At 42.3% G+C, this 20,349-nt stretch overlaps 1 protein-coding gene across 6 annotated transcripts in view; it reads right to left on the bottom strand.

The window, feature by feature from the left end:
• Window positions 1-20,349, bottom strand: part of LOC147014014 (estrogen-related receptor gamma-like) — a 203,059-nt gene that overhangs the window by 134,982 nt on the left and 47,728 nt on the right. The gene's annotated exons all lie outside the window — the stretch shown is intronic.

The raw sequence follows: 20,349 nt of genomic DNA, 5'->3' as shown, positions 1-20,349 counted from the left end.
AGGCGAACACGTGATCCTCGGAGATCATGGCGCGCGTGGGAGGGGAATTGCGGAATGGACGGAGCAGACGGAAGCACAGCATAAGGGGTTTATACTCGAACCTACGACAGATACATGGACACCACCAACTTAAAATAAACATGGGGATTTAATGAAAAATAGATCAAATATTTACAAAGGTAATAATTCAAAATGCAAAAATACAACGCGAGGTAAATTAAAGCCTCATGTCGAGGAGCTTCTACACACGGACTACAATACAGACAAGGGGAAAATAAAAGAAAGGAAATCCTCCCTTTAATCTGTCACTTAGCTTTGTCCATAGATAATGTTTATTGAACTTTGGGGTCGAGCCACTTCGTCCTGCATGCGAAGATGCGCCCAAAATGACGCCAAGCCGCTCTCTGGGCGGGAAACATACATGAGGTAATTTGTGAGGCGGTATTCAACACCAGGCCTCACCGACCACCACGCGGCTTCTTCTTATGAATGAATATGCCAAATGTTCCTCTCTTGCAACAGGTTCGCTCACAACGATCTTCGTACCAGCAAGTCACGCCCCCGAGGCTTATGATTCGTCAGAGAGAACCACACGACGAAACGATCTCTGAGGCCCCATCATAAGGCCACGAGGCACACTCTTCTTCCCTCCTCAGAAATGTACACCCTTCACTGCTCAGCCAAACAGGAATAGCTAGTGTCTTGCCCAGCACGCTGCAAATTCAGCAGCATGAACACGAGAATCGCACAGCCATTTCGTCAGGCCGAGAGCAGAGCAAAAACGAGATCCTCTGTCCCAGCCACGTGTCTCACCAACCCTGTCCTCTAACAACTGTCCTGCTCTTCCATCCTCCCTTTTCTTCTATCGGCTCTCTGACCAATCATAAGCCTCGGGGGACGTAACTTGCTGCTACGAAGCCGGGAAGGTGGGGCTTCTCGCCTGCTTGGACGTGTGGCATTGTGATTTTTTTTATTTTTTTTTTTTTTTTTTTGTATACCTTGGTCGAGGCTCGTATGAGAGCTAACACACAACTCACAGCAAGGAGGCATGAGACAAGAGGGGCGGGAGTGGAGGGGACAAAACATTGGGGAACAGACACAGGTGAACTGTGGAAGGGAGAGGGATGGGGATGGGACGGGGAACATGGCGAGGGGAAGATGGACATTAAAGGGACTTTCAGGAAGGAAAGCAGGAGAATTGAAGGAAGTGGGCTTGGGTGGATTATCGGGGTAGAAAAGATCGAGGATTTGGATGGGGGAAGATAAGAGGTGGTGGTGAACAGCTGTTTTGAAAGCCTGAAGGGAAGAATGGGAAAGAATAGAGTGAGGAAGTTTATTCCAAAGGCGGGGAAAAAGAGGAATGAAAGAGTGAAGATGAGCAGTGATTCGTGATTTTGGTAGTTTTACCAGAAGGGGGTTGTTGGCGGACCTTGAGCGCCCTGTGGAAATGTGGTTGGGACAAATCGCAGAGAGAGCAGGGGGGGCAAGGCTGGAGAGGAGTCGGTAGAAGACAGAAAGACCACCGACCAACCTGCGGTGATTGAGTGAGAGGCCCAAAGACTCAGCTTCATTGCGGGAGATGCCAATGATCTTAAAAGCCCTGGTTTCGACAGCGTGAAGTCGAGAAAGGTGGGAGGCAGGAGCACCAGCCCAGAGGGGAGAGCAGTACTCCATCAGGCTACGGACAAAAGCTTTGTAAGTGGTCAGGAGCTCAAGAGGGCCGAGGAAGGACTTTGCACGACGGAGGATTCCCAGTCGGCGACTGGCTTTTGAGGCGAGGTTGGAAATGTGACTTTCCCAGGAAAGGTCATGGCAGATAGTGAGACCCAGAAGCTTGAAAGAAAAGACTTCTTCCAGAGGATTGTTGAGAAAGTGGATGGGGGGGTTTTGTAAACGGTCCTTTCGAAGAGACATAGTGAGAGTGTGAGATTTGTCTGGATTGAAAGACATGTTCCACGTGTTGGACCAGTTTGTGATTTTATCCAGATCTGCAGTGAGTGAAGAAGCTGCTGCTTGCCGGGCTGAGGGATGACAGATGGTACGGCAGAGGGTTGAGTCATCGGCAAAGAGAAATAGAGGATTTTCCAGAGAGTCCGAGAGATCATTGATGAAAACCAGAAAAAGAACAGGGCCCAGAACGCTACCTTGAGGAACTCCAGCCTGCACAGGAAGAGGGGATGAAAGAACTCCATTTAGGGCCACACGTTGACTGCGACAGGAGAGGAAGTCTGCGAGCCATGAGTGGAGATGGCCTTGAATACCATGGGCAGAGAGTTTGGTGAGTAGGGCAGGGTGCCAGACTGTGTCAAAAGCACGTGATATGTCCAGGGATACGGCTCGGATTTCCTGTCTGGCATTGAGGACCTCCATCCATTGATGGGAGAGCAGTAGCAGCATATCTAGGGTAGAGTGACCTGGTCTGAAACCAAATTGATGATTGGAAATCAAGCCATTGGAGAAGAGGAAGGATTTCATGTCTGAAGCGATGATGGATTCCATAACCTTGCTGATGATTGGGAGAAGGCTGATTGGTCTATAGTTACAGGTCTATAGTTACAGGTCTATAGTTACAGTTACAGGATTGGGAGAAGTTATATAGATTATTGGTGTTGTTGTTGTTGCTGTTATACGAATGCAATTTTATTGCTGGTTTCTAAAGGCAAAAACGTAGGAAAAGGTCACAGGGGCAATTACATTCTGGGGGAAATTGGCCTTAATCCCTATCTAATTAACACAGCACACCCCCCCCTCTCCCCCGGTGTGGTGACAACACTTAAGCTCATAGATTCCATACTTAATTTACATCGAGATGTCTCTTCCATGACCACGGACCAAGCAACTCCATACTATCCTAACTTTTCTATGAAATTCCTCCATCTACCCCCACAACTGTAACAATATATATGCAGTGTGTTTGGTTCTGGTGCCACAAAATAAATTATACTATATTTTTGCTAAAAGGAGAATTGTGCATACAATGCGTGTGTGTTATGCCCACTTGCTGCTGCTAGCTTGTATAAACAGGAAATTATATAAACTCGACATACTCATCCACGTATATTTCTCATATTCCTACATTTCCATGATTCCGATTTGCATTCAGGAACAGAACAATTATGGTTCACCATCTTGAAATTGCACTCTTTCATTTAAATGCTGAAAATTAGTTTTTAAGTCGATTTGAATAACAGGTTTTGCGCTACTCACAGCAGGTTAAAATTGCCCGGCGAGCAAAACTGAGTCAGTGTAAATGCCCACGCAGCCCATGCGCAAACGACCTCATTTAGCATTCATATGTCATTTTGAAGTTCCTATAGTTTGGGAAAATGGACAAACAACTTTGGCATTTGTTTTTTTTTAACAAACATGAAAAACAAAGCTCTGTGGACAAAATACCAGTCCAGCTATGACAGCAACTTTCTTTTGTACGAGTGTGATCCATTCATGTTGTGAATCTTTCCCACAAACCTAAGTAGTGGTACTGATCCAGTATCTTGTGGCCAGAAGCCCGATGAGTGTGCGTTGCTGTGAAAATAGTTTGAGTTCAGACAATGAACACAAGCAAAGTCCAGGCCTAATTATCATCTGCAAATGGTCGCAATGAACACAAGCTCACTTTCAATCGGTCTGACTCTTCTTATTCACGACTTGCATTCTGAAATACTAAAGAAAAAACAAATTTCTTTTAAGATATATTGATTTTATAATGCAGAGGAAAGATGTTCAGTATTCATTTCTGAATAGACAATGTGGAGGACAGAGATGGGATGTTGGCTACAAGCCCAAGGTTTCAGCAGGACCAGCTGGACAATTTGATCTTGCAGATTACTATTCGGAAACATGGCCTTCCTGAGGGTAAAATGAGGTGAAGCATAATGAGGTTGGAATGAATGTCTTGCTTATTAAGAATATAGTGCTTAACTCCTCCCCCTTCCATCATTTCAATATGATCTTGAACACGTGATAACGTTCACTTTTTGGTATCGAAAGCTACCTTTTCTCTGCATAGCATGGTACAATGCGAAATCTTGGCCTTTGAATATCCACAGAATTGTGTCTCGTTTTCATAGACTTCTTTATGCCAACCTATGTACGCCGTAAATACAGGCAAATGTTGCACGCAGCTCATGCGACTTTGTTGACGATAGAAACAAAAACCAAGTGTCTTCAATGCCTCAGGTTGACCCTTTTAACCTGTCGCAGCCCACGATACAGTGGGTACATCATACTCTACAATCCATTAGCTCCATTGAACAATAGCAGATAGGAAACGTTGTGTCAGTTTCCCACTAATAAACAATTTGCAACTGTGATTTGCGATATGGTTTAACTTCCACCCTGGTGATACATGGGTAGAGTAGATGACAATCACTTGTAAAAGTAAACATAAGCCTTATATCCAAATTATGTACATATATATATATATATATATATATATATATATATATATATATATATATATATATATATGTTGTTGTTCGTCTTTCGGCTGCTCCCGTTAGGGGTCGCCACAGCGGATCATCCGTTATGATCCGCATACTGATTTGGCACATGTTTTACACCGGATGCCCTTCCTGACGCAACCTGTGTCGCCTCTTATGACACAGGGATAAGGATTGGGTTTCGCCATGATTCCGGGCTGCCCTACACCCTCTCAGAGCGCGGCACAGTGCAGAGCTGCCGTCCTCAAGCGATCCTCCAACCCAAGCCTCCGAGTAGCCAGATTACAGGCGCACACCACTACGCCCAGTATGTGTATATATATATATATATATATATATATATTATATATATATATATATATATATATATATATATATATATAAATATATATATATATATATATATATATATATTATATATATATACACACAAAATACATATCTAATATATAAAGCTCCTTTCTAATGACTGACTGATTCACTCACTCACTGATATTAATGATCGGTACGATCTGGGTGACATAGAAAACTGAAATTTTGCATGCCGATGGACATCATAGCTGGTACACTGGGGGAGGGGGGGGGGTCACAGAATCGTCGGACAACATTCCATGAATGAAAATATAAATTAATGAAAATACATTAATGAAAAAAAATGGAGATCAGCAACCCGAGACAGAGTGGAAACACGGTAATTTTGTGTGTCAACGGACATTGAAGCTGACACACCACGAACAGTCACAGAACCGTAGGAAAGCATCCGTAAATGAAAATATAAATAGAGGTCAAAAAAAAGAAGAAAATAAATAAATGAAAAATCAAATGCAGGTGAGCGACCCAAGACAATGGGGAAGCATGATTCATATGCTTACACAATGTGTAAGCACACCCCACAAGGATATATATTGTTGCGGATTCGCGCCCGCCGGCGTGCTGACGGCCACGTAACTCGAATCGCGGCACGTCGCCCACCGGACGGACAATCCAGTCGTGACCCTCTCGGACTAACGCCGGGAACCAGTCACGGGTGGACCTTTCGGTCTCACCGCGATCGAGCCAATCAGCCCCCACGTGGGATAGGGTTGCTCGCCAAATTCGACCTACCTAAGTACCCACGCGGAGGGTAGACCAGGCGATCGCACCTCGCCGCAGGTCGACTTCGGACACGGGCCACTTAAGCGACCCGTTCCGTACTATCGGGATAACCGAGCGGTGTTATCATCGACCTCGACGGTTCGATTAATTATCGGGCGTATTCAGCCCACTACCAACCCTTTACGTGAAGCAAGATGAGGATTCAATGAAGGAAATGACGAAGCGAAGCGGGAAACAGTTCAACACAAAGCACATTTATTCGCGCTGAACGGACAGCACACATATTCAATTCCACCAAAAGCACACAGAAAAGAAAAACACAATTCAATTTACACAAAAAGCAAATGCGACAATGCAGATCTAATACCGATTACGCGAGCACATGGCAACACTTATACAATTTTACTTCACAGACGGCGCCGACAACACATACCCAAAACCAAGGAAAGAATACCCTCAAGGATGAGGCGGGCCTGAGGCCGAGACCGGGTCGGGCCTACCCGTCTGGTGATGAGACGCGGAGCGGCGATGGTGCCTCAACTCCGCGGGCCTCGCGGGCAGTGTCTGGTAGGGGGTGGGAAAGGGGCCCCCTTGGTCGCACTATCTCAGCGCGGGGGGAAACAGGAGGGGGTTGCTGATGCTCGGGGAAAGGAGGATTTCAGAAGAATCTCGGGTCCCGCGACGAGCGTCTCCACCACGACCTCGGTCGCGCCGCCGGCCTTTCCCTCCGCAGTTCCCCAAATCCGACGCGAGCACCCCCTCAACCGCCTTCGCCGCCGCCGCCTCTCCACAGCTCCGTCCTCTTCACTCCGACTCCGCGAACTCCCAACTGCGAACTGCCAACTGCGAACTCCGAACTGCTTCTCAACTTCCAACTCTTCCTCCGCTTCCAACTCAACTCTTCCTCCTGCGAACTCAACTGCCTCGACTGATGAACGCGGCCCCTTATATCCCCCGTGGCCTCGCTCCTTCATCTTTGACCCTCTGCCTCCGACCTTTCACCTCTCTTGCTGGCTCCCCATTGGCCCGAGGAAAAGTGGGCGTGAATGCTTTTTGATCCATGAATTTGCATATAGCGACCGCCCTCCAACGCCCTGGAGGCGGGGCCAAATCGCCCCTCGCTCACCGATTGGACGGAACAAAAGTGGGCGTGAGTCGTTTTTGATCCGTTTTTCTGCGGAAAGTCCGCGATGCTTTTGAACACGCTGCTCGGTGCGCGCTCTACACGAGTCCAGCATCGGTGCCCACGAGTGGCGCGAGATGACGGTGATGCGATGGTGGCGAGTTGTGACGGTAAAGGTCGTGGCGGTTGTGGTGAAGCGGCGTTGTGGTTGGTGGTTGTTGTTGTGATGGCTGTTGAGACATGGTTGGTGGTGGTAATAATGGCGGTTGGTCCAAAATAAAGATAGTAAAAGAAAAACGGCTATCCTGAAGAGTCGCAGCCCGACTGATTGACATTCATTCCCTCTAGACAACGGGTTTGGGCCTAACTACACATATACTTACCGAGATATCTCACCTAAGGGACCTGAATGGTGGTTTGCGAATTTAGTCAACCACAACAATATATATATATATATATATATATATATATATATTGTTGTATATATATATATATATACTATATATATATATACAATATATATGTATATATATATATATGTATATATATGTATATATATATATACAATATATATATATACTCTTAGGTATATATATATATATTGTTGTGGTTGACGAAATTCGCAAACCACCATTCAGGTCCCGTAGGTGAGATATCTCGGTAAGTATATGTGTAGTTAGGCCCAAACCCGTTGTCTAGAGGGAATGAATGTCATTCATTCGGGCCGCGACCCTTTAAGATAGCCGTTTTTCTGGTCTATCTTTATTTTGAACCAACCACGTCTCAACCGCCATCACACAACAACCACCAACCGCAACGCCGCTTCACAACAACAACAACGCCCACAGCCACGACCATACCGTCACATCTCACTCTCGCAACCATCGCATCACCGCCATTCCCGCGCCGCTTGTGGGCACCGATCCTGGACTCGTACAGGGCGCGCACCGAGCAGCGGGTGCAAAAAGCGGCCTTTCCGGGGAAGGCGGATCGGGAATGATTCACGCCCACTTTTCCTCCGGCCAATGGGGGAGCGTGGCTCCGCCCCCGGGCCGGTCCTGATCCAGGAGTCTGCATGTGGTTTCTCCTGTCGCACGATATAAAGCGCCGAGCGCGGAGCGAATCGGGGGGAGTTGGAGAGTTGTGGCGGCGGCGAATTCAGTCAGAGAGTTGAAAAGAAGAGAAGTGTTGGAGAGTTGTGGCGGCGGCGAATTCAGTAGGGAGTTGAGAAGAGAGAAGAGTTCCTGTTTCGGGCTCGGGCGCGTTGTGGCGGTGGCAAAGCGTGGCAGCAGCAGCGCAGCAGCCAAGACGGGAGCAAATCGGGGGAGTTGGAGAGGTGTGGCAGCGACAGAGAGAAGAGTTTCTGTTTCGGGCTCGGGCGCGTTGTGGCGGCGGCGAAGCGTGGCAGCAGCAGCGCAGCAGCCAAGATGGGTAGGCTCTGCCCGGTCTCGCGCCCACAGACCACGTCTGCCCCCTTGTAGTTGAGGGTGGCCTCTTCCTTTTTCTTTTGCTTTGGAGTATATGTGTTGTCGGCGCCATCTGTGAAGTAAAACTGTGTAAGTGTTGCTGTGTGCTCGCGTAGTCGGTAGTAGATCTGCATTGTGTTTCTCTTTTACATTTGCTTTTGGTGCATAATTGTTGTGTTTCTTTTACATTTGCTTTTGGTGCATAATTGTTGTAATTGTATATGTGTGCTTTCCGTTTGCCGCGGAATAAATGTGCTTTATGTTGAACTGTTTTCCCGTTTCGCTTCGTCTTTTCTTTAATTGAATCTCCATCTTACTTCACGTAAAGGGTTGGTCGTGGGCTAAATACACCCAATAATTAATCGGAACCGTCGAGGTTGACGATAACACCGCTCGGTTATCCCGATAGTACGGAACGGGTCGCTTAAAGTGGCCCGTGTCCGAAGTCGACCTGCGGCGAGGTGCGATCGCCCGGTCTACCCTCCGTGTGGGTACTTAGGTAGGTCGAATTTGGCGAACAACCCTATCCCACGCGGGGGGCCAATTGGCACGATCGTGGTGAGGCCGAAAGGCCCACCCGTGACTAGTTCCCGGCGTTAGTCCGAGAGGGTCACGAAGGAATTGTCCGTCTGGTGGGCGACGTGCTGCGATTCGAGTTACGTGGCCGCTCGCACGCCGGCGGGCGCGAATTCACAACAATATATATATATATATATATATATATATATATATGTGTAGTGGACAATAAAATGGAAACCCCTGGGTAAATGATGGAAACAAAGTATATTGATAGCAACAGCTTCTACACAGGTGTGGCCCATGTGTTAATTAAGTAAATAACATCCCAGCATGCTTCGGGTCATATATAAAACGCTGCACAGGCATGGATACCTGTGATGATGGCATTGCTGCAAAAGGGAGACCTTCCGAGTTCGGCAAAATGAGCACCAGTGTCCTGGTGATACCAGTATCCTTGAGAGCCTCAGTGGTGCATGTGTCTGTCTACGTTGTCGTTGATGACTTGCCAAGAAGTGGTGAAACTGGTCCAGTGGTTGAGGGGGCGTGTTGCATTGTGATTCTCATGTATGCACTACTTGGGAATGTTTTGCAGCTGTAGATGAACTCTGGTAGAGTTTGAAACAGCAATGGGCTTACCTTGTGTTGTTTTTCTTGGTTTATTTTTGCAGCTTTCTTTGAAGAAGAGCCTGGTCAGAGTGTATATATATTATATATATATATGGTGTCCCAAAAAAATATACAACTTTTAAAATGCTTCGTTTGATCCAAAAAAGAAGTAGTAATTTTGTCACTAATGCTTCATCGCTTGTTGCAGAGACCCTGACGTGTATTTTGATACCAAGCAAGCACCAGAAAAATGCCAAGACTGACCGTACAACAACAGACGAAAATTGTTGAACTTTGGCACCAGACGAAAAGTGTCATACAGGTGCAACGTCTTTACTCGAGAGATTTCGGTATCCACTTGCACCATGCACCAAACTTTCGGACAATAAAGTGTACCATCGCAAAGTTTACCAATGTGGGAACTATCTGTGACCTTCACAAGGGTCACGGTGGTCGGAAGAGGACAGGTCGTAGTGAAGAAAATGTGGAAATGGTGAGACAGGCGGTCGTTCAGAGTCCAAAAAAAATCGATTCGACGACTTTCTGCCAAGACAAACATTCATAAGAGGATCCTTCGCCAAGACATTCACGCCTTTCCAGACAAAATTCAAACGGAATCGGTGCTTACTAATCAACAGAAATGCAAATGACTAGACTTTGCACATTGGTTCTCAGGAAAGTTGGAGGAAGATGCAGACTTCCTCAAAAAACCACATGACGGACAAATGCCATGCTCACTTGTCTGGGGAGGTAAACAAGAAAAACTTTCGGTACTGGGGAACTGAAAATCCTGGTAATTCATCAACTGAACTGGTGCCTCGATCTGTTCTCAAAGTCACTATGTGGGTGACGGTTGGTTGGTATGGGATAATTGGTCCATACTTCTTTGAAGATGACCAGGGACGCACTTGCACGGTAAACCAGAGGAACTATCACGAAATGATTCAGGAATTCTATCTTCCTGAGCTACGTACTCAGGCCCATAGGAGAAACAACCTGATCCAGATGAGAACCCAGTGGTTCCAGCAGGATTGGGCACCGCCCCATACAGCCAGGGAAAGAAGGCGTTTTCTCAACCAACATTTTGAGGGCCGCTTTATCTCCCTCTACGAAGACGTTGAGTGGCCACCGTATTCCCCTGACCTTACTCCTCCAGACTTCTTCTTGTGGGGGTATCTCAAGGACAGGATCTATGGAAACCCTGGGCCTCAGACTCTTGATCAGCTGAAGGAAAACATCCACCAAGAAATCCAGAACATTCCTCAGTTAACGTTTCCCAAAGTGATGGAGAACATGACAACGCGTTTGCAGGCAGTGATCGGACAACGTGGAACCTACGTCGAACATGTGGTCTAAAAGAAAATGACGATTCTATTCCAAAATTTAAATTTTGGTGGCAATTTTGACATTGGTACAATAAACTTCAACCTTTCAGCTTTCTATCCAGCCATATATCTTTTAAAAAAAATATATGTTAGGACCATCCTCTTTGCAGATGAAAAGTTGTATTTTTTTTTGGGACACCTTATTTATGTGTATATATATATATATATATATATATATATATATATATATATATATATATATATATATATATATATATATATATATATATATATATATATATATATATACATACATACACTTCACCCTTGCAGTATGGAGAAAGGAACATCCCATCCTCTGTAATTATTTTATATTTTCCCAACTCGTGTTTCCTCACAATAACCATCGTATTTATTTATTGGAAAACTTCACGCAGGTGAATTCTGATGGATATAATTTCACCATTAAAAGAAACTAGTGCATGCCCGTAGATGCGTGGCCGTACGTGCAAACCCTCCAACCCCCCCCCCCCCCGCAAAAAAAAACTCAAACCGCGTGCCAGAAACAACAACCACACAATCCGTTCCTTCGCTTTCACGTGCCCGTACGTGCGTGGCTGTACGTGCAAAAAAAAAAATATATATATATATATACTTTAAAACCGCTTGCCAGAAACAACTACACAGGCTGTTCCTTCGCTCTCGCGTGGCCGTACGTGCGTGGCCGTACGTGCGTGTCCGTACGTGCGTGTCCGTACGTGCATGGCCGCACATACAAAAAAAATAAAAAAAAAACTTTCAAACCGCGTTCCAGAAACAACAACCACACAAGCCGTTCCTTCGCTTTCACGTGCCCGTACGTGCGTGGCTGTACGTGCAAAAAAAATAATATATATGTATATACACTTTAAAACCGCTTGCCAGAAGCAAACACACAGGCCATTCCTTCGCTCTCACGTGGCCTACGTGCGTGGCTGTATGTGCGTGTCCGTACGTGCGTGTCCGTACATGCATGGCCGTACGTGCGTGCCCATACGTGCGTGGCCATACATACAAAAAAAAAATAATAAACTTTCAAACTGCGTGCTAGAAACAACAACCACACAGGCCGTTCCTTCACTCTCACGTGCCCATATGTGCGTGGCCGTATATGCAAAAAACAAAACTTTCAAACAACATCACAGACCATTCCTTCGCTCTCATAAACGACGAATGGATTGGGGCATTGTGTTTATCTATAAATGCGGATAAGAAATCGAGAAATTATTAGAATACAGTAAGTCATCACTATCCCAAAGTAGTGCGTGCCCGTACGGAATGTTCACATCATTCCACGAATTATCGCTTGCATTGAAGTAACAATTGCTGTGATACTTACACACAGAGTTAATTAAAATCAAGTTTACCTCCCTCTCTTTGCTTGCCATGACATTCGCTGCCATTTACCATTGGCACTCCTACCCCACGGTAACTAAGGCACCGATCGATCCCCATCATAACCAGCACGGCACGTGACGTCATTGTCGGCCGGCCGTGCACCAGCCTATGCAGCCACGCCCACGCAGCAACGTGTCCTGTGATTGGTAACTAAATGGCGCATTAGCCACGCCTACGCAGCACGTGTCCCATCATTGGTTGGTAAATAAATGGCCATAACATGGGAATCACTTTTCCGATTAATATCAAACCTTGAAAAGGCACATCCTCAGGTCCCCAGCAATATAGCTGGCAAGTTTCAATTAGATCGGACCAGTAGTTGTCGGGAAACAGTGGTCACAGACACACAGACACACAGACACACAGACACACTGCAGAGCAATGAGTAAGGAAACCCGTCGTTGTGAATCGTTTTTACCACCAAATTGAGATGTATTTCGTTGGCAAGCATGTTGAGTGGAACTGAATTCCTTAATACTTCCAAAGGCCACAGCGTTTTGACAATTGGAAACAAAAAAAAAATGTTGTGCACTTTTTTTGATAAATTATTTTTGGAACAATTTTTCTTCAATAAATAAATAATAATAAAAATCGTCTCCATGTACATTGTACACACCTTTATCTCGTTAGCACCTCTTCATCAACAACATCGCTGAGGAAACGGCGCTTCTTCTTCGTTTCCTCGTCCAGGGCAAGAATACGGAGGCTTTTAATGGCCAATTATTCAATTAGCGCCAACGTATTTTGCCTTTTCGCAAGGAAAAACATGAAAAGAAGAGAAGAGAAGAGAAGAGAAGAGAAGAGAAGAGAAGAGAAGAAACCAGTAATGGCGAACGCGGCTGAGTTTCTCTTCCCCATCGACTACGGCTCCGCAGCAACGCTTTCTGTCATTGGTTGATAAAAAATGGCTGCAGCAACGGTTCCTGTCATTGGTTGGTAAATAAATGGCCATAACTTGGGAAGCACTTGTCCGATTAATATGAAACCTTGAAAAGGCACATCCTCAGGTCCCCAGCAATATATCTGGGAAGTTTCAATTAGATCAGACCAGCGGTTGTCGAGAAACAGCGGTCACACACACACACACACACACACACACACACACACACACACACACACACACACACACACGCACGCACGCACGCACGCACGCACGCACACACACACACACACACACACACACACAGACACACACACACGCACGCACGCACGCACACACACAGACACACACACACACACACACACACACACACACACACACACACACACACACACACACACACACACACACACACTGCTGGAATTATAGATAGATTATGCGATTATCTTGGTCAGTTATCCTAAAATTGACTCTGTATATGGTTTTTTTTCCTGACACAAGTAGATAAACCAGATTTTTGGGTTCCATATTGAATTTATAACCAATTGGGGTTGAGTATGCACTGAATGAAAATATTGTATTTGTTATTATTCCATCATTATAAGCACCATCAATCAAATCACAGTGAATTAATACCGAATTTATTCCTGAGGATATTTGAATAACATCATCACTGGAAAACGTCCAATTAGTTTCAATCTTTTTTGAGGAGAAACCCAATAACTCTCTAAATGAATTATCAATTGTGAAATCAACCTTGTAGTTATTTTTAAGTTAAATCGTTAATTTTGAAGTATGTTTTTGAGTATCTATTACAATATTTTTTGGTTCATCACCTTGTTCTTTCATAAAACGAGCAATTTCGGAAGATATTTGAGAAATCTCATATGCTCTGGGTGAACCCGTTAACGTTTTGTATCCACTTCCTGGATTATAAATAAACTTGTCATTTTTCTCGGTGATATTAAATGAGGTATTATAAGTTTCCATGGACAATAAAGATGCCTCATATTCTTTTATTGTGTCAAGTTGTAGTGGGTATGGGAATGAAGATGTGTGGTCGCTTGTTGTGAAATTAAAACGAAGGATTGTGCTTCTCATCTTATTTAATATGAGATAAAATGTCTTTGTATTGACATTTATTCATTATTTTCATGTTCATCAACTGGTCCAAAATGGCTGATGCTTCATTAAACAATTGTTATTTCCAGCCTTCTTACTACCTAACAGCAATAACAGTCTATTAACTAATTGTGATGGGTCATTTGGAAGAAAACTAACACCTGAACCAAGGCTACTTAAAGCTTGAATAATGTATTTCTCCTTCTCATTCTTCCTACTCTTACCAGAAAGACTAACCCTATAATTAAGAGAGTCTAGCAGATCAATATATACTCCATCATCATTATATTTCATATCCAATGCTTTATCAAAATACTTTGATTCATCCCTCAGTTGAACCTTGTCTTCCATCTTTTGTGAGAAGAAACATTAATGTGGGGGTTAATTTAACAAGGGGTTGAGCAGAACGCAAGAACCTTCATTCATCATTAAATATCAATCCCTTTTCTTGAACAAGATGAAATATTGCTGGTTGTTTTGTTGGAATGAGTCCTGCTATGGTTTTTGAATCCGCTGAATATTCATTGTTTTGAAGAGCATTCACAATATAATCAGGGGGTTGATTAATCTCTTCCAGTTGTTGAAATAATCCTTCATCATCATATTCCAATTCTCCTATATGCTCTAATTCTTCTTCCGTCATTTGACTGAAATCTTTTATTATTTGAAGTTTTTTTGGAGTATATTCTACTGTGGGAACTGTGGAAGCATCTATAATTTTTTCTTGGGAAGTTTTTAAAAGCGGTTTAAAAAAATTTCTCTTGTTTTCTTTCAAATGCTTCTTCACCCATTAGTTTGTCTACATTTCTTCTTTATGTCTTCCTGTTGTTTTACAACTATTGAAACCAACTCTTGATGTTCCTTAAATCTTCTTGCTCTTTCTTTTGCATCCATTTATTTATTGGAAAATATCATTTAATGAATTGTAAAGATCAACAGGGAACTTTTCCTTTAATTCATCATTAAAGTAGATGTGCTCAAATAAATCCTTTTCTTTCAATATTTCATCAAGTTCTTTATTAACATTAATACGAGTTGTAAGTTCTTCTTCACCAATACTTGTATCTCTGCTTTTCATACATTTACGTTGAGTTTCTTCATCAACATCAAAACCAAATGATAAAATCGTAACCACATTACCACTCAGATGTTTAATAATTTGTCTCATTCCTTCTGGATTAGTTTCTAATATCCCAAGACCACCAGATTTTAGTTCCTTTAACTCACTCTTACAATGTGAATATTTTGTTGTACCAACAGAAATCTCCTCAAATATTTGACCTTCATTCCTCAATCGCATATGTTCCTCGACTGAAATATAGTAATAATCTTCACCTTCAACTTCTCCAGGTCTTATTTCTCCAGTTGTTGTTGATGCAATACGAACTACATGGTGGTTTTTAAACAAATTTTTAATATTCTCATTTGGACTAGACAAGAACCTTGATTTATGAAAGTTTTTTCCTGAGGCAGATTTACCCACAAATTTTATAATAATAGTCGTCATTTATATATGTAATCGTTTACAAAATAAAAAAAATATATCCCTTAATATCTCATCTTGTTTCACAACAATATATTTATATTTTTCAGTTGTGTGCTTCATATGATCCCTAAATTCCTTTTTACGACATAATGTAGAACAATTGTCTCTCCAAAAATTGTTTATATCTATTGAATTTAACTTGAATAAAATGAAAGTATTAGCATTGTTTCTTATTGAGCAACGAGGGAGTTGAAAGTATGATTCAATAAGATAAATACAATTACAAGAAGAATGTCTCCCTCTTGTGTAGTAGCTATTCATTACCGTTTGGTTTCTCTCATTAACACAATCATCAAAGATAACGAGGTTCTTTTTTGATTTATCCAAATCTTGGCGAGAAGGTACATCATCCGTATTATCACTAAGAATACAAGATATCGGTTTTGATTTCTTTTTATATCTCTGTGTATCACAAAATAGTTGTATTATATCTTCAATGTTGTAATCATTTAGTTTGTTTTGAAGTTTAAATAAACCGATTATATCTTCTTTTTGAAGACCAGTATTAAAACCTTGTGAGAGTAGTTGATACTCAGGTTGAAAACTCAACTTTGTGAAAATTATTAAATTATCATAATCTAAAAAGTTGGGAGTAAGGAGCATCTATAAAAGTAAGCAGGTTTTTCCACATCCACTTGAACCAACTGTGAGACATCTTTATGAATTTGGAAGATTTTTTTATAGTTGTTAAATTTTATCTTATTTTCCCAAATGGGTAAAAAATCATTCATTTATATATTTGGAAAACAGGTTATTTAATTTATTATTGGCTTTTTTAGAAACTCTATATTTTCTCCTAAGTTCGGGTTTAATTTCAAGATAATCCATTATTTTATTTATCCAATATCTAGTGTTGATATTTCCCTGAAAATGGCAATCGTGAATAAAATATAACAACAATCCTTTGAACATTTCTCTAATACGTTCAGTTTCTTCCATTGCAAAGCTGCTGTCACACCTTGACGTTTTAGCCAGCGTATGGCAAGGTATCAAAATGTTTGTAAAACGATGGCGTACACTGAACTATTGATGTTTTTTTCCAGTTTTGGGCATATTCATAACGAGATGGATGTATGCATAACGTATTAGTAACGTACACAGAACATTACGATAACATATGGAAAACTTATACCAACGAATGCTTAGCGTGTTGTCGGCGTTCACAACCTATGCCCAACGATAGTCAGACCTATGCATAGCGAGCGGCAGCTTATCGCCGACGATCACGTGGCATAGCCTATTATAAGGCTGCGGCTCGACGATTCAATTCAAAACCGCACTAGACATCGAAGTGTCAAGCTGCTGTCACACCTTGACGATTTAGCCAGCGTATGCCGACGTATGAAAAATTTGCCAAATATGCTGGCACACGTCGAATACGTTATGGGTAAGTTTTGCATGCGTTTAGAGCACGCTGAAGCACGCTGTCATACGTCGTAGTACGCCGAGTACGTCGACAAATTTTAAGCATGCTGAAAATTTTTCGACGTATGCCAGCGAATGATGCACACGTTCCACATACGCTGGCCATAAGTTGAAGGCACGTTATGTGATCGTTGAAACACAGTCACACGTTACTTGTAAGTTACTCATAAGTCGAAACACGTCGAGGTAATGTTTAGCGTACCTGATACTGATTTCTAACCTATGAGTAATGTGCTTTGAACATATGAGTAACGTGCTTTGAACCTATGTGCAACGTATCTCCAACGCATATTGACGTATTTGACGTCTTCCGGACGACCACAGAACTTACTGAACATGTTACTAACTTACAGCTGCCGTATAATGGCGTATTGGCAGCATTTAGGGGAATTGGTATATAAAAATGGGCTTCACACAGGAGGAACCCGTCAGTGTTCCAGATTCCATGGTTTTTTATTTATTTATTTATTTATTTTTTCTTCGGCATGACGGTGATGTTGACACTTCCATTTCTAGTGCGGTTATGATTTAAATCATTGAGCGACAGCCTATTAATTATATTATAACCGCACTAGAAATCGAAGTGTCAATGTCACAGTCATGCCAAAGAAAAAAAAAAAAACAAACAAAAAAAACATGGAGTCTGGAACACTGACGCTAAACATTACCTTGACGTATTTCGACTTATGAGTAACTTACAAGTAACATGCGTCGACGTGTGTCAACGATCACATAACATGCCTACAACACGTTACTCATAGGTTAGAAATAAGCTTCGGATATGCTAAACATTACCTCGACGTGTTTCGACTTATGAGTAACTTACAAGTAACGTGTGTCGACGTGTGTCAACGATCGCGTAACGTGCCTATAACTCATGGCTAGCGTATGCGGAACGTATGAGTCATACGCTGGCATATGTCATAAAATTTAGCATGTTAAAATTTGTCGACGAGCTCGGCGTACTATGACGTATGCCAGCGTACTACGACGTATGCCAGCATGCTCTTAACGAATACAAAACTTACCCATAACGTATTTGACGTGTGCCAGCGTTTTAGACAAATTTTTCATACGTCAGCATACACTGGCTAAATTGTCAAGGTGTGACAGCGGCTTAAGGAAAGGTGTGTTATCACCCTCATACTTTACATTCATTTCTCGAAACAATCTTGTAAAGTAATTCATTTTTGGTGTAAATCTAAAAGAATTATATTCCTTTTTATATTTTTTATTATCATTAATTGGAAGATAATCACAGATTGTACATTGTTTATAGGCTTTTGACTCTGTGTTTAATCCCACTCTATCACTTGCAGGACAATTCTCAAATTTGTCATATGGAGAATGAGGGAATTCAAGGGGCTCAAGATCGAGTATACTATTCATATTTATAAAGTTAAACTTTACTTCAAATCAAATTCATCTTCAGTATCATCTTCGGTCAGCCTGGTGTTGTTGGCTTAGTGGTTAAGGTGGCGGCTTGGGATCCCAGGGTGCTGAGTTCAAGCCCCGTTGGCTGCTGAATTAACACCAGGGGGTTGACTCAGCCTGTCATCCTTCCGAGGTCGGCGAAATGAGTACCAGTGTACTGGTCCCAGTGTATGCCCCGGTTAGAATAGGTGTACCATATCCCTGTGTGTCGTAAGAGGTGACCATGGTAGGCGTCAGGAAGGGCATCCGGCCATAAAACATTGCCTCAAGAAAAAAACAACTCCTGCACAGCAGGGGAAAATGGTTGTAAAAACGGTCATTTTTATTATTTTTTATCATCTTCGTTACTTTCATTGGTTCTTTCACAATCATCTATAAAACTATTTTAATAACTATCATTTGAACACAAACTCTCAGTATCATAACTGTCTTCTTTTCCAACAGAGATACGATCATCACTCTCATAATCTTCAAAATCTTCAGTTGAATAATGCCTCATATTTAATTAGTGGAAAAAACATTACCATCTATATCTATATACTTTTTTTCATTAACAGATTCAACTACTACATTTTTTATATTAAAGGTAATTTTAAAATGATCCTGAGCTACTATTGAATGAAATGTCATTTCACCTGATATATTAACATCCTTTATTTCATCAGGATTTACATCTTTAAGGTTGTTGAAAAAAATACAAATTTCTCCTTACATATTGCAGATGGTCTTATCTTTTCTTTCCAAAGCTTCTTCCATAAGGTTTTCTTTTTTGATACTTTTCTTGTTTCATTGCTTTTTCTAGTTTTGAATATATTGACAGAAGGAGAGGAGAAACTTTTGTTAGAGCTACTTTAATTGATGTTCTTCCAGATATATTAAAAGCCCTTCCACTGAAGGAAATTGAAGAACTCATATTATTCACCATAATTGTTTTTATCCAATACTTGTTATGTTTATCTTTATTCAAATTTACATCCTCGACATATTTCCCAGTATCTTTTACAAATGAAGAGATTGATTGAAACTTGTCTTTTGTGTCTTGATAAATTGTATTTATGAAGTGAAAAAAGATGGAGAATAAAATGGTTTGAAGCACATATTCACCTATAAATTAAACGAAATTTTCATTACGAAAATTTTATTTTAAGCAAAGTTTTATTATATAAAGTAGTATGGACCCGTAGGTGTGGGCCCGTAGGTGCGTGCCCGTAGGTGCGTGCCAGTATGTGCAGCCTCTCTCTCTCTCTCTCTCTCTCTCTCTCTCTCTCTCTCTCTCTCTCTCTCTCTCTCTCTCTCTCTCTCTCTCTCTCTCTCTCTCTCTCTCTCTCTCTCTCTCTCTCTCTCTCTCTCTCTCTCTCTCTCTCACCTCGAAAAGGCACATCCGCGGGTCCCCAGCAATATTCCTGGCAAGTTTCAATCGTGCAAAAGAAATAATAAATAAATAAATAAACAAACAATTGTGATGTCATTCGTGACGTCATAACACCATGTCCTGTCATTGGTCGACAGATAAATGGCCGTAACTTGGGAACCGCTCATCCGATTAATAGCAAACCTTGAAAAGCACGTCTGCGGGGCCCCAGCAATATTCCTGGCAAGTTTCAATCAGATTGGACCATCGATCGTCCAAGAAATATATAAATAAATATATAAATAAACATTGTGACGTCATAGCATCGTGTCTTGTCATTGGTCGACAGATAAATGGCCGTAACTTGGGAACTGCTCTTCCGATCGATATCAAACCTTGAAAAGGCACATCCGCGGGTCCCCAGCAATATTCCTGGCAAGTTTCAATGAGATCGGACCAGCGGTCGTCGAGAAACGGCGGTCGCAGACGGACAGATAGACAGACAGACAAACAGACAGACAAACAGACAGACACACACACACAGAGATTGCTGGAATGATAGATAGATCTGGTGAATA

This window comes from Eptatretus burgeri, chromosome 13 (assembly GCF_056783735.1).
Source record: "Eptatretus burgeri isolate ZD-2024b chromosome 13, Ebu_testis_v1, whole genome shotgun sequence".
In the NCBI taxonomy this organism is placed as follows: Eukaryota; Metazoa; Chordata; class Myxini; order Myxiniformes; family Myxinidae; genus Eptatretus; species Eptatretus burgeri.
This window is presented reverse-complemented; position numbering and strand designations above follow the sequence as displayed.